Genomic DNA, 13,911 nt, shown 5'->3' with positions numbered 1-13,911 from the left:
CCTAAATGCAGGTAGAGGTTAAAGATAAGAAAGCAGCAGTATGAATCAGAATTACTCTCAAATCTTCTTCAGAGTTATTTGGTAGCAGAGGGACTTCCGACTGGCTCAGGAAGTTTAACTGTGATCCCAGCTTAGAATTGGGATAGGATGAGTTCTAGAGGTTTTTACCTTTTCTCTTGGTCTTCCTTTGTGGCTCAGATGGTAAAGAATCTGCCTGCAGTGGAGGAGACCTGGGTTCGATCCCAGGGTCGGGAAGATCCCCTGGAGAAGGGAATGGCAATCCACTCCAGTATCCTTGCCTGGAGAATTCTATGGACTAGAGGAGCCTGGCAGGCTACAGTTTATGAAGCTGCAAAGAGTCAGACACGACTGAGCAGCTAACAGTTTCACTTTTGACGTGGTTTCTATAAACATTAAGTCAGTATTTCGGGGGGAAAAAGTCAGTTCCTAAGAATGCACTATTTACCAGATACTCTTAAGGTAAAGTGAGTGCAGATCCTTCATGTGGCTGTGAGCCCATATTTGATCTGGTCTTTCTTCATCCACAATCTCATCTTTTTAATTATTTTTAAAATTTAACTATCATTGATGGACAACATACATGGTCTTCCTTTCAGGTATATAATTTCAGATCGTTTTCCATTACAGGTTATTATAAGATATTGACTATAGGTCCCTGTGCTCAATAGCAAATGCCTGGTATTTATCTATTAATATAACGAGCTCATCTTGCCCAGTTACTCCTGATGCTCCAGCCACAAAAGACTCCTTGCAGCTTCCTGAATTCCTCTCCTGCTAGTGACCTTCACTATGCACACCAAGTCCTCATCCACATGGTCCTGTCTCAGGAGGGAGCTACAAAGAGGCACAACTCAGTGACCAGAAAGACTTGAGTCCTTTATTTGAATCTCCCAGATGTGGGGAAGGGAGACTGAGCAGATCGACACCTGTCAGCATCTCCCTGCACACCTGCACCTGCTCTCACCTTCTCCACATCTCCCATGAGCTGAGAGCCTCTCCCCAGGGCCATCCCCCAGAGGGCCCAGACAGCTGGCCCATGAAGGGTTCACCCTTCGGGGCGGGTTGGTCAGGAGCCAGAGGGAGAAGTAAAGTTGAGGGTGCAGGGCTCCTTGTTCATTCATGGGTACTTTGCCCTGCACGCACTTCTTTTTCATTTTGCTTATTGTCGCCTTCATCAGGTAGAGTTGAAGTCTGCCGTGTTCACGGCATGACCACAGCACTCAGACCGCCACTTAGTGATCACAGGAAGCACTGTCTGGTCCCTGCCTGGAGGGTGCACCACCGTCCAGCAGAAAGCAAGCCAACAGACAGAGCATGATCAGCCTGGGAGCTCAGTGACCTGTAGGATGCTACAGGAGCAAGGACCAAACAGACCTCTTCTCCGGGGCACCTAACAGGTACCTGCCAACCGCGGGGCTCTTCCACTCTCTCACCAAGAGTCCCCACATTCTGGCATGTTAATTGATTCAGATCAGTGCTAATGTCCCCTTAGGGGCAATTAGCCTCTCAAGTTCTCACTTTTTTCATCTGAAAAATGAGGGTGCTTTCCCAGAACTGTTCATAGGCTTCCACAGGCCTCGGTCACTGTCGTTGTCAGCAGTCTTGGGTTACTTTGTGACGACTACTTGAAAGTGCGCCTGCAGCCACACAAGATGACTTTACGGGGGCTGTAAAATTCCCTAAAAGGTTTGTTTTTCTTTGGACAGGTATCTGGAATTAGGTTCAGTGAAGGTGGAAAAGATCACAATGTAAACTCTCATGATTTTCAGCATTTTGGATTTTATTAAGAAGCAATTGTTCACTGGGCTTGGGTGTGTTGAATTTGAATTAATTCACACAGTTACGTGTGGATATGGTAGAGTTGCAGTTACTAGTTGACACAATGCTATGTTTTGAAGGTATGTAATGAAGCATTTATCAATTCTGTTTTGCAAGGTTTGTTTGTATTTTTGAGCCAGTAGATTTCATTTTGTTTTCAGCCCTGAAATGCGGTCCCTTGGAAGTTTTCTCACTGAAAGCCTTGTTCCTATAAGGAAGTGCTTCAGGGTAAAATGGCTCCAGATTGCCATTTGGATTCTTTTATTCTTTTTCTTTTTGCTGCTTGGGTTCTTAATTATTATGGCTCCAAGAACTGCCTACATTCAAATTATCAGTCTTGGGAAATAAAGCAACATGCTTCTTGGTTAGCTTCTGTGAACAGTTCAGTTAGCCATTGCTTTGCAACCCCCATGGACTGTAGCCCACCAGGCTTCTCTGTCCATGGAATTTTCCAGGCAGGAATACTGGAATGGGTTGCCATTCCCTTTTCCAGGAGATCTTCCCAACCCAGGGATCAAACCCTGGTCTTCCACATTGCAGGCATATTCTTATACTGTCTGAGCCACCAGGAAAGCCAACTTTGTAGCGGATCATCCTAAAATTTACTGGATTAAAAAATTAGTCATTTGTTATTTTCCCCACAAGTCTGTGAACCATCTGTGTGGTTCTATTGACCAGGCTTGGCTGCTGTCTGCAGGTTGGCTTATAATGTTCCATCAGCTGGTGGCCTGGCTCGGGGCTGGCTGAGCTAGCATGGCCTTGGCTGAGCTGACCTGGCTCCTCTCCGTGTGGTCACTTGTCTTTCCATAGGCTGGCCTCCTGCTGGAAGCAGGAGTGTGAGAGAGGGGTGATGCAGGGTGTCTGGGGGTGCCTCAGCTCCTGAAAGCAAAGCACAAGGCAGCTTGGATTCAAGGAGTCCAAAAAAGGAACTCTCTTTCTGGATATTAGGGGCTCTAAAATCCTGTTGCAAAGGGCGTGGATATGGAGAGAGGTGGAAAATTGGAGTTACAGTTGTGTATTTATCAGAGATGAACAGCAAATCCCTCATTCATGTTTCATATTTCAACAAAACCTTTAGCTCTGGCAAGAAATGGAACTTCACTATACCCCAATTCTGTCTGTCCCGTATGATGCAATTTATGTTTCCTGGACCTTATGTCAAGTGGCAAAGATGCAAAATGTGCATTTGCCTGCATTGAGTGGCGTGGTGGTCAAGCGTTAATGTTCATTCCGAAGTCTTAGCAGAGGACATGGGCTCTGGGGTTTGTACCTCTGCTTTTCACTAGCTGTCTGCCTTTGAGCCAATGAATCGATCTTCTGAATTCCGGTTGTTTTCAAGATGGAGTGGCAGTGTTGTCTCCCTCAGAGGGCTGCCATGTGGACTTGGGTGATATATGCTGAGGGCTTGACATGCTCATTAACGTCTTCAATAAATATAACTGTTCTTGCTGTTTTGCAGGCCCCCTCTGGAGCCTAGCACCATGTCTGTGCCTGGGGAGGTCTGCTGAATGAATGAGCAAATGATTTGAGACCTCCTCTTCAAGAGCAGAGCAATGGAGTGCAGGCCAGGAAAAGAAGGCAAGGACGGTTGGCCAGGCTCCGGGGGTCTCTTGAGGAACGACACAGAACCCTGGTACCCTGTTGCGTGTTGAATGTCTGGGCTGCTACAAAGCTAATGGGTGAATAACCCGAGGCTTCTAAGGATGGGAAAAGGACTTTTTCTGAGAAATCTGAGATGATGCTTATCTCTTGTTGTTGTTCAGTCACTCAGTCATGTCTGACTCTTTATGACCCCATGGACTTCAGCGCACCAGGCTTCCCTGTCCTTCACCATCTCCCAGAGTTTGTTTAAATTCACATCCATTGAATCAATGATGCCATCCAACCTTTGTCACCCCGTTCTCCTCCTGCCCTCCATCTTTCCCAGCAACAGGGTCTTTTCCAATGAGTCAGCTCTTCTTTTCTCTGATAGAACGAAAAACCACGGTGATAAAAAGGGTAACCTACTGCTGGAGAGGTTCCAAGCTCTTTCTGAACCAGGCATGGATGAAGGTCTGGGCAGAAGCCTGTCTTCTGATGGCCAGCCCTTGCTGAAAAACAGATGGGGCCTCACTGCTACAGGAGGAGGTGGAGGGGGTGGGGCCTTGGTGGGAGAGGATTAAAATGTTCTTGGGGTCAGGAATGGGCTGGGAATGGCACTGGTTACATCCGAAATGGGACACTCGGACCCTTTTGGCTCACGAGAAAGCTTCTGGGTCGGGGAGTTCCTGAACCCAGATGCTGGGAAAATCCTCAGAAAACTTTGGGACTTGGCTCCCTGCAGCTGGGCGGCAGCTGTGTGCCTGGAATTGGAGCCAACCACAAGTGGTGCCCACCTGCTCTGGTTCTCACATTTACCCCAACCTCGCTGGGGAGGAGTGGCCCGCCATCTCCCACTGGGGAGTTGTGGGGGAATACAGAGGAAGCTGGAAAACAACTGTATGTTGAAAGGATTAGGGAGATGGGTGTTCAGCCTGCAAGCCTCCCAGAGCCTCAGGGTTAATTAGTAATAAGGTCCGGAACAGGAGAATTTGCACTATTTCGAACTCAGGTTTGAATTAAATCATCTCCTGATGTCAGATTTTCTGCACCTGGAGAATTGTGTGGCCCACACTGGGTAATGTGGGCTCCATAAATTTAGAGTTTGTAATTGTTCTAGCAGGGAACAGATTGGATTTTCCAATTATCTGTGAAAAAGCAAATTAAGAGCATAATCCTGATGGCATGGGACATGCCTATAGAAACAAAGTCCATGCCCTTTCTGCACATCTGTTACTGTGTTGTAAATTAATAGGGTAATTACTGATGAGTCTTTTCCAAGTTGATCAGGATTCTTGTGGGCGACATGCTCTTGGTTTGGGTTGTGCCTTGAGTCACACACAGAAGCACTTGATGTAGCTCATTACAACTGTTTCCTTTTTGATGCACTGGGAATAGTAAGTCCACAGTGAAGCTGAGAAGGAATTTAGGGCTCGTGTCCAGAGTCAGGTGGCCTGGGTTCCAGCCCCAGTTCTGCTACCTGCTGCCCTGGTTGATTCCTTACCTTCTCGAGCCTCAACTTTTCCACCTGGAAAATGGAGAATAATAAGGCCTTCTGCCAACAATCATAAGCAGTATGTCAGGTTGGCCAGAAGGGCCACTTTAGGGGTAGATCCTCCAGCCTCAAGTCAGAAGCCTGCAGCCCAGGGCCAATCTTGACGGCAGCCTCAGGAAAGACCCCCAAGCAGGAACCACTCAACTAAACCTCCTACATTCCTGACTCCCAGAAGCTTTTCTAAAAAGTTTTTATTTATTTGACTGCATTGGGCCTTAGTTGCATTTCTTAGGCTTAGTTGCTCCAAGCCATGTGGGATCTTAGTTCCCTGACCAGGGATGGAACCTCTGTTTCCTGCATTAGAATGAGGATTCTTAACCAGAAACTTTTAAGATAATAAACTGCTTAATTATTGTAAGCCAAAAATACTGCTAATAGTAATACTGACCAATAGGGTTAGTCTGAGGATGAAATGAGTCAATGTTGGAGAAGTGCTTAGGATGGTCTTAGCATAGTGTAAGAGCATGTAAATGTTAGAGGTAGTGAGATTTGCCCTGATGTGTGAAGGAAAAGAGCAGATAAAATGGGGTTTGGGTTGCTAGATTTAGCAAACTAAAGTGTGGGAAACCCAGTGCAATTTGAATTTCAGATAAACAATACATTTTTAGTAGAAGTCTATTCCATACAATCTTTGGGACATACTATGCCGAAAAATTACTGGTTGTTTATCTGAAATTCAAACTGAACTGTGTGTCCTATATTTCTTCTGGTAACCCAAGATCGAGGGGATTTCGTTCTGCACTTTCCAGCAGATGTCTGTCTCTGGTGTGGTTCAGCCCCTTTACTCCCTAATTGGAAAACAAAACGAAACAGCAGTTTTCTGAGTATAGAACTGACTTTGGCAATTACCAAACCTGACAGGAATACAGAGGAATTACCATTTGCATCGCATCCTGGCAGACGTGCAAACTGAAATGATCCATCTGTAAACAGTCTGTCGAAATGATAGGAGAACTTGCAAATGTTCATACCCTGAACTTTGATCACAAAGGTATTCATCACTATGTTACTCAAAATAGCAAAAAACCTTGGGGGGGAGGGTGGAACCTGTTGCATAATTTGAAATATTCCCCAAAATTTTCTAGCAAGAAGCAAGGAATCTGATGATGGCTATCAAAGATTTTGGTGGGGTTAGAAAAAATAAATGAGCATGTAGTCTTCTGGTTGGGCTGTTGTCATCCTGGGGCTGGACATTCGGAGGCGACTGTCCATGTTCAGAGGGGCTCCTCCTGCAGACGCACCGGCCGCTTTACCGTTCAGAGCTCACTCACACACCATCAGCTCTGATTCCTTGACCCGGCGACTTACGCTCATAGAAATGAAATCAGAGTATTGGATTGGTGTCTTAGGAAGCGTATAAAATGCATTGAAAATTCCTTTCACGAATAACCCATCAGGAACACCAGTTTTGCCTAATGACATCTGAGGTGGTGTAAGGGCTCCAGACAGGCTCAGGTCAGGCTGGCAGTGGTGCACTGGGAGGGTGCTCTTGTGGTTTCAATTCCAGCATGGGGTGAGGCTCCCTGTTGCCAAGGCAGTCACAGGCTTGCCAAATCCTGGAATGCTGGGGGACAGGGGAAGGGTGGGGGGTAAACGGTGGTCTGGCCAAACTGAGGCTGGAATCTACAGCATTGCCTCACATTTGGGGAGTTGATGGGCTGTGGGTTCCCTATAATGTTGATGTGCATGAAAGAGTTTGGGGCAACAGAGGCTTTTCTGTAGGGCGGAGACAAGGCATGAGGGTCCTGTGGAGTCTCCCTGATCTCCCTTTCTGTTGCCTGTGGACTTGAGTTGCAGTTTCACAAGACTGTGGAGTCAGCTCCGGGGCCAGGGTTCAGGATAGGGCTTCTACCCCATTTGTGCTTCAGGCCTGGAGTTCAGGGCCAGCACCCCCACTAGACACAGTGAGCAGAGCGCAGGGGCATATAGGGCTTCCAGGTCCCTTTGACAATGCTGACATTTAAAGTCAGAATAAAAAGGAACATTAGGAAAATAAGTAATAACAGATCCCGCCTGGATTACATTCATCCTTATACCAACGCAGTTGTAAAATATGCTATTCAATACTTTTTTGTAGAAGAAGTGGACCAGTAAGGAGAAAGTGCCTGGGACCCACTAAAACCACCATGTGGTTCTGGGCACCTTCAACATCTGCCCAGCAAGGTCTTTCTCTAAGGATGGATTTTCTCCTGGAAGTTCAGGGAAAGGAAGCAGGGCCGGTGTCCTGCTAGAGGCTGTGCATGGCCTTGTGTCTGTAGAACTTGAGAGGGCCGTGGGGACTCCAAGAAATTCTACCTGTGCAGGTGGGGGCAGAAGCTGGGAGGCAGCACTGATGCCCTGCCGTCAAAAGCTGGGCTGGGGTGCAGCCCGGACATCTGAGCATCACCTTAATCAGCAGCACCCCGGGAGGTCCAAGGGCTCAGAACCAGAAACCTGGTCTCCTCATATCTCTAGGTGCCCATAGCAAGTGCCTCGACCTCTCTCTGCCTCAGTTTCCCCATCTGTAAAGTGGAGTCAGTAAGGACACTTCCTTGTAGGATGGTTATGAGGGCTATGGGAGCTGGTGCCTGTAAGTGCTTAGCAGGGTCTGTGCCGTGGTCTGTGCCTGTAGCACTTTTGTGTGTCTGTCTTGCAGCCCTTCATCATCCGGTGGCCCAACTTGTGTGGCATGAGAAGTCCCCTCTGGCCGTGGTAAGCCCCAGCCTGATCTGGATTATGGGAACAATGTGCACTGTGGCAGACCAGGAGTCCCCGATTGGTCATCTCTGCAAAGAGTCATGTGTTGAAAGACCAGCAGGAGGCAGGGTGCTCACTTGAGGGGTGCTGGGGTTTGCTCATAAGGGGCAGTGTGCTGCTTCAGCCTCGTGGTGAGGCTGGGGGTGCCTGCCTGGGAGCAGCTGGGGAGATGGATGCTGATGAAAGGGGAGTCTTCCAGCTCATCCTTCAAACAACTCAGAATCACACACAAACCAAAGGGCCTGGTGGAAACAGTTCAGAACTGACTGGGTGCCAGGCTCTGGGCTCGGCCCTGGAGCTCTGGTGCTGGGCCTTGCCTACTAGAACCCCTTAGAGGTATCCGGGAGCCATAGGGAGCATGATCAAAGTTTAAGATACAGCAACGGACTTGGGGGCAGGGTGATAAGCATTCTGGAGACCACAGTGTAGGACAGTCGTTAAGCCTTTCAGCCCAAAGCCGAATGGCCAGGGCGTAAATCTGGGCTCCCCATTTACTGGTTCTCTGACTTGGGGCAAGTTCCTCAGCGTCTCTGTGCTGGTGGTTTTTGTGAGTGTTAAATGAGGTACTACATCTACGTGTTTGGAAAACTGGCAGAAGCTCCCTGTTATTGTTCTGCCCTGGGATTGTGGGAAGGCAGCCCGTAGTGAGGCCTCAAAGGATGAGCCTCCTTGGGCAGCCATAATGTTGGGGGGAGCGGTGGGGGGAGGAGAGAAGTTAGGTTCACTCTAGAAGGGGCGCTTTTGGGATTCCTCACCAGTGGTGGTGGGTTTAGACAGAGCCCCAGAGACCCTCGGGCACTGCAACAACAGCCCAGCTGGGTACGAGGTAACAAAGGCTGGGGGCTGCTGGCATGCTCGCAAGTCTGCTCAAGAGAGGTCCATGGGTCACAGTGTGATGTGTCTCTCTCCTGGCCTGTCCCATGTGGAGGGAGCTTGGCTGCTGCTGAACTCAGATGTACATGAAATACAGATTCTTTCCCAGAAAACTCCAGAGCCCCGAGTTCCTTTGTCAAAGAAAGTGCTGCCTGGCAGCGTGGTGACCGCCATCTGATGGGCGGCTGGGCTCCCCACTTACTGGCTCTGTGACTTAGGGCAAGTTACTCAGCTTCTCTGTGCTGGTGTACTCATCTGTGATTTTTGTGAAGGTTGAATGAGATAATCATCTAAGTGTTTGGAAAACTGGCGCAAGCTCCTGGTTATTGCTCTGCCCTGGGATTGGGGGAAGGCATCCAGAGAGCTTCCTGGAGAAGGCAGCCTTTAGTGTGGCCTCAAGATGCTTGTCCCCAAAGATGGGGACGAGGTGTTCTGGGGAGGCCACAGGGCAGTGGCATCTGCTTTGAGTCTGTCTTGTTTTCGCTTCGCAGCGTGAACTGCACATTTGTCTGGGAACAGCCAGTTGAGCATCTGCTCAGAGACATGGGTCTTGGTGATGGGGGTCCTTGTCATTTGTTCTGGGCTAAGGTCCCAGCTGCCTGTTCCATCAGATTGAACTCCCGTCTCTTATGTCTCCTGCATTGGTAGGTGGATTCTTTACCACTAGTGCCACCTGGAAGCCCATCTATGTCTCCTAGGCAAGGAAACAGGAAAGGAGAGGGATTCAGGAAAACGGGTAGGGGCTAATATTGAACTGTGGACCTTGAACCCGTTCTGCAGACCAGGGTTTCTCAGCCCCGCTGCTGCTGCTGATGTTTTGTTTTGGGTCCTTCCCCGTCGTGGGGCTGTTTGTGTATGCAGGGTGTTTAGCAGCATCCCTGGCCTCTACCCATGAGATGCCAGTAGTACCCCCCCAACACTTGTGGCAACCAAACTGTCCACAGATTGACCAGATGTGCCCTGGGGGCAAAATCAATCCTGGCTGAGATCTCATGCCTTAGGGAGGCTAAGGTGACCTCAGAGGGCCTCCACTGCCCCCTTTCCTCCAACCCATCCCCAGCACCCACCCTCCTTGTGGGTCTGAACTGCTGGGCTGTGACATGCCTTGGTCAGGCTGTGGGCAAAGATCTCCCAAGGGTTGAGACTTGCATGTGCCTCTCTGACTCATATTTTGTTTCACTAGCACTGCCTCAGAGCCTGAGTTAGTCTTGGGGGATTTCCATACACCTTCAGCCCCTTCCTGTTCCACATTATCAAGGCACTGGTTGCATTCAGGTTAGGCTGTTCAAAAGGTCAGGCATGGGGCGAAATCCCAGGGGTCTTGGAAGTTGCCTGCATGCTGTAGGAAAGAGGGTGAGGAGGTAGACACCTTGGTACACAGCTGGGAGAAGCCAGAGTGATGGCCTTCTTCCTGGAGGGTCATCAATGGCTGGGGCCAAGACGTGGAGTTGGTGTCTTCTTGGATCTGGTGGTTCACCTCCAGGAAGAAACCCCTCAGAAGTGCAGGCATGTATGCCCAAGGTTGCCCATCCCAGGCCCGGTGGATAATGGAAAGCTGAGAGCAATTCAGTGCCCACTGGTAGCCCACCAATCAGGTAAAGGCAAAGCCCAGGACCTCATGGCACTGGCCACGTTCAGGCCCAGATGCATATTCATATTTAGGGACACAGTGTTCCTGGAAGATGAGGAGAGGAAGTAGACACAGAGGGAGCAAGTCTGGGGCTTGTTTGTTATGCAGCAAATACTATCTGATGTACAGGAAATAGAGGAGACCACTGTCACTGTGTGACAACCCATAATCACACAACTGGTGGGATGCTGGGTCGAGTGTAGTCTCCAGCTCCAGTGGAGCCAGTCCCTGTAATAACAGCACCAGAGTCAATAGGAGGTTTGTTTCAATAACCTAAAAAAACTTGCCAGAGGAAGAAGCAGCATCACGTCTTGACTGCTCGTGGCCCGGAGTCTCTGCAGTGGCCCTTGTCTCCCAGGCTGAGCAGTGAGAGAACATCAGGCATGTTTGTAGCTCAGACTCTGTTTCTTAGCACCGCGTGGGGGCTTCTGGCTCATAGAAATGAACATATTGGGCTGCACTGAGGCGAGAGAAACACAACACAGACAATGATTCCAAAAGCAGCACTAATTGGAGTAACAGCAAAACTCGTTTGGTGAAGCACGTGGCTGGGAGGAGCTCACAGTTCTAGAAGGTGCAACTGAGGGCAATGGGTGTGAACGCTCTTCTGTGTCCACATGGCCCCTGGAAATCAAGGCTCTGCCAAGCAAAGGAGAGTCCTGAATCCTGGCCTGGACCCACTGCCACCCTCAGGACTTGCATGAGTCCTGACTTTTCCATTGTAATGTGAGATAATAACTCTGCTTACCCACGAGGCAGAGAAGCAAAGGGAATGGTGTCCAGAAAGATGGACAGGCCTGTACAAAAGTGTGGTATCAAGGTCACGAGCATGGACTTCAGGTCAGGTTGTCTCCTGCCTCTTGGCAGTTGTCACTTAAGTTTTCAGAGCCTCATTTTCCTTGTGGTAAAAGGAAGATAGTAACACTTGACCTTGAAAACCAAAGGACAGATTATGGACAGAGGTTACATTAGGCCTTTCAAACACCAAACCTCCTTCCTCCCAGCACTTAGCACATACCTGTTCTGTGTCAGGCTCTTGATGGACAGTGGCTGAGCTGCTAGAAAAACTAGGGTAGCTGTTTACTGACGTTTCCCATTGTATCTCCAAGTATAACCCACTACTTCATGGATCACTTTCACCTCCCTCCCCTCTTTGCTTATGCCACCTAACAGTGACAAATCTACTGTCCAGAAAGCACCAGCTTCCTCCTCTGTAAAACACAGGGAAAGGGCCATCCAGGCTGCTACCAACACTGGCACCCTAGGACACCAACATAAAATAAACACAGGTAAGCCGGTCACTCACTGAGATTCTATTTTTCCATTTGAATACGGCAGGGTTTTCCTAATGGATCTTAAACATGTATTCTGTAACGGCCTTTTACCTTTTCCAAGGATTATATTGTAATCTAAACAAATATGTAAGGAACAAAAAGGCATGATGACATGCATATTTAATGTGGCCTGCCCAAGGCGCTGAGCTGTTTGTCACTCTCTGTACAGATGGCATCATGCAACTTTCCTTTTCTCCCCTGAAGATCTACAGCCAAACTGCCATCTTTAATGGGGGAACCATTTAATGTATCAGAAAAGCTATGGGTCTGTGCTTCAGCAGGACACCCAGAAGACAATCTGGCTCTTAAAGATGTCAGCTAAGACAAGCCGACCTGGGGCAAGTTCAGAGTAGCCCTCAGCTCTTTTATAGGAATTCCTCCTCACCACCTGCCCTTCCAAGAGGTGACGGTGTTGACAGATTGACTGGGCCAGGTCACCATTCTACAGCTATCTGAGTAACCTGTCCATGCATGCTAAGTCACTTCAGTCAGGTTTGACTCTTGCAACCCCAAGGACTGTAGCCCACCAGTCTCCTCTGTCTATGGGATTCTCCAGGTAAGACTACTGGTGTGGTCGCCATTCCCTTCTTCAGGGGATCTTTCTGACCCAGGGAGCCAACCCGAGTCTGTTGCGTCTCCTGCATTGGCAGGTGGGTTCTTTTCTTTGCCAATTACCAGTGCCTCCTTAACCCTTTCCTTGCCTTCTGCTCTGCCTCTCCCACGTCCTTACCCAGTGGCAGCCAGAGAACAAATTAGCCAGGAGCCCAGCTCCCTCCCCACCTAGACTTGAGTGTCAGGGCACAAGAGCTGAGTGTGTCTCATCACCAGGTAGGCTGGGGCTATGCTGTCTCCTGATAGATCCTGGGTTCTTAAAGCCTCAGCACTCTCATCAGTAAACTGGAGGCAACAATGCCCCTGACTCAGAGGCAGGATTTTCGTTTTATTTATTTATTGGCCTTGCCCTAAGGCATGTGATATCTTAGTTCCCTGACCAGGGATTGAACCTGCATCCACTGCATTGGAAGAGTGGAATCATGGCCATTGGACCACCAGGGACATCCCAGTATTTCCATGTTGGAGATGAGGCATCTGTACACTAAAATTGGATGACGCTGCTTTAATTATCAGCAAGTCTTCCTTGCTTCCTTCCTTTGATCTACCCATCCAGTACCACTGAGTACCTCCATGTGATCTTCACACGAAGCCCTTAGGAATACAGTGGTGATCCTTCGAGAGGTCTGTTGCTAATCATGGTGGGAAAGGACAATCAAATCAATACCCCTTTTTCAGCTCAGTCGTATGAAGGGTGGCAACAGGTCGTGGGGACGCAGGGGAGGGAGGGCCCATTCTCCTGCGGGCAGGGTAGTGCAGGGGCAGAGCGAGGCAGGTGGGAGAAGTATGTTGGGGTGGGTGAGGCATGTGTGCCAGCTTGCTGAGTTGGTACCCCAGCTGCCAGCAGGAGACTGTTGTGCAAGCCTTAGCAAGTGAAGCAAAGTTTAAGGAGCGAAAAAGAAACAAACAGAAAAATGGCTTTCTCTCCCTCTGGAACCGCGGTGGCATTTCATAATCCCTTGGAGGGCTTGGAGTGGTTGAAACTTGCTTTCCCTGGTGGAGCGTGGCAGCAACTGTGCCACTCTTGTCTTGAAACCCTTCACCTGAGGATGGGCGGATGCTCTACGCCTCCTCCCAGGGTGGGTGGGTGGTGTTCATCCACCCGAGCCTCAACCCGACTCAGCACTGAATCGTTCAAGGAATCCAGGCCTGGTGCCACCGGAATGATCTGGGTCATTAGTAATTTGTTCCCAGGAGATGGCGGGGCTCCTTCCCTTCTCGTGGAGCATGCTGCCCTCTGTCCTTCACTTGGGCCTGCTGGATTCTGGCTGGTTCTGTTTTTTCAGTGATGGTTCTGGGGGTCTCCTTGGGTAACCCTGTTCTCTGCTCCTCATGGGGTTTGGCCTCCCCAGATAGTGTTAGTTGGTCATTTCTTAAAATAGTCATCCACAGTAGATTTCGCTGACCCCAGCGGGCCACTGCTACGGCCATTTGTTTCGTTCTGCCTGCACAGAGCAGAGACTGGTGGCCCCTGTCTCCTTAGCCAGAGCCCTGCTGGCCCACGTGAGAGTCACGACTGTGCCCTCTGCTTGACGTGCTCTCCCCAACACACTCACCTGGCTGTCTCTTCCTGCCTCAGCCAGAGTGCCCCTTTTGCTGTCCCCTTAGGCCTTTAATTTTGCTTTTTAAATGAATGGAACTTCTTAAATGAAAAAACAAAATCAGAAGTATGCCTTTTGTGATAAAATCCACTTCCCCTTCAGTTCAGTTCAGTTCAGTCGCTCAATCATGTCCGACTCTTTGCAACCCCATGG

Source organism: Budorcas taxicolor, chromosome 13, assembly GCF_023091745.1.
Source record: "Budorcas taxicolor isolate Tak-1 chromosome 13, Takin1.1, whole genome shotgun sequence".
In the NCBI taxonomy this organism is placed as follows: Eukaryota; Metazoa; Chordata; class Mammalia; order Artiodactyla; family Bovidae; genus Budorcas; species Budorcas taxicolor.
The sequence above is the reverse complement of the archived record's forward strand: the minus strand, read 5'-3'. Positions refer to the sequence as shown.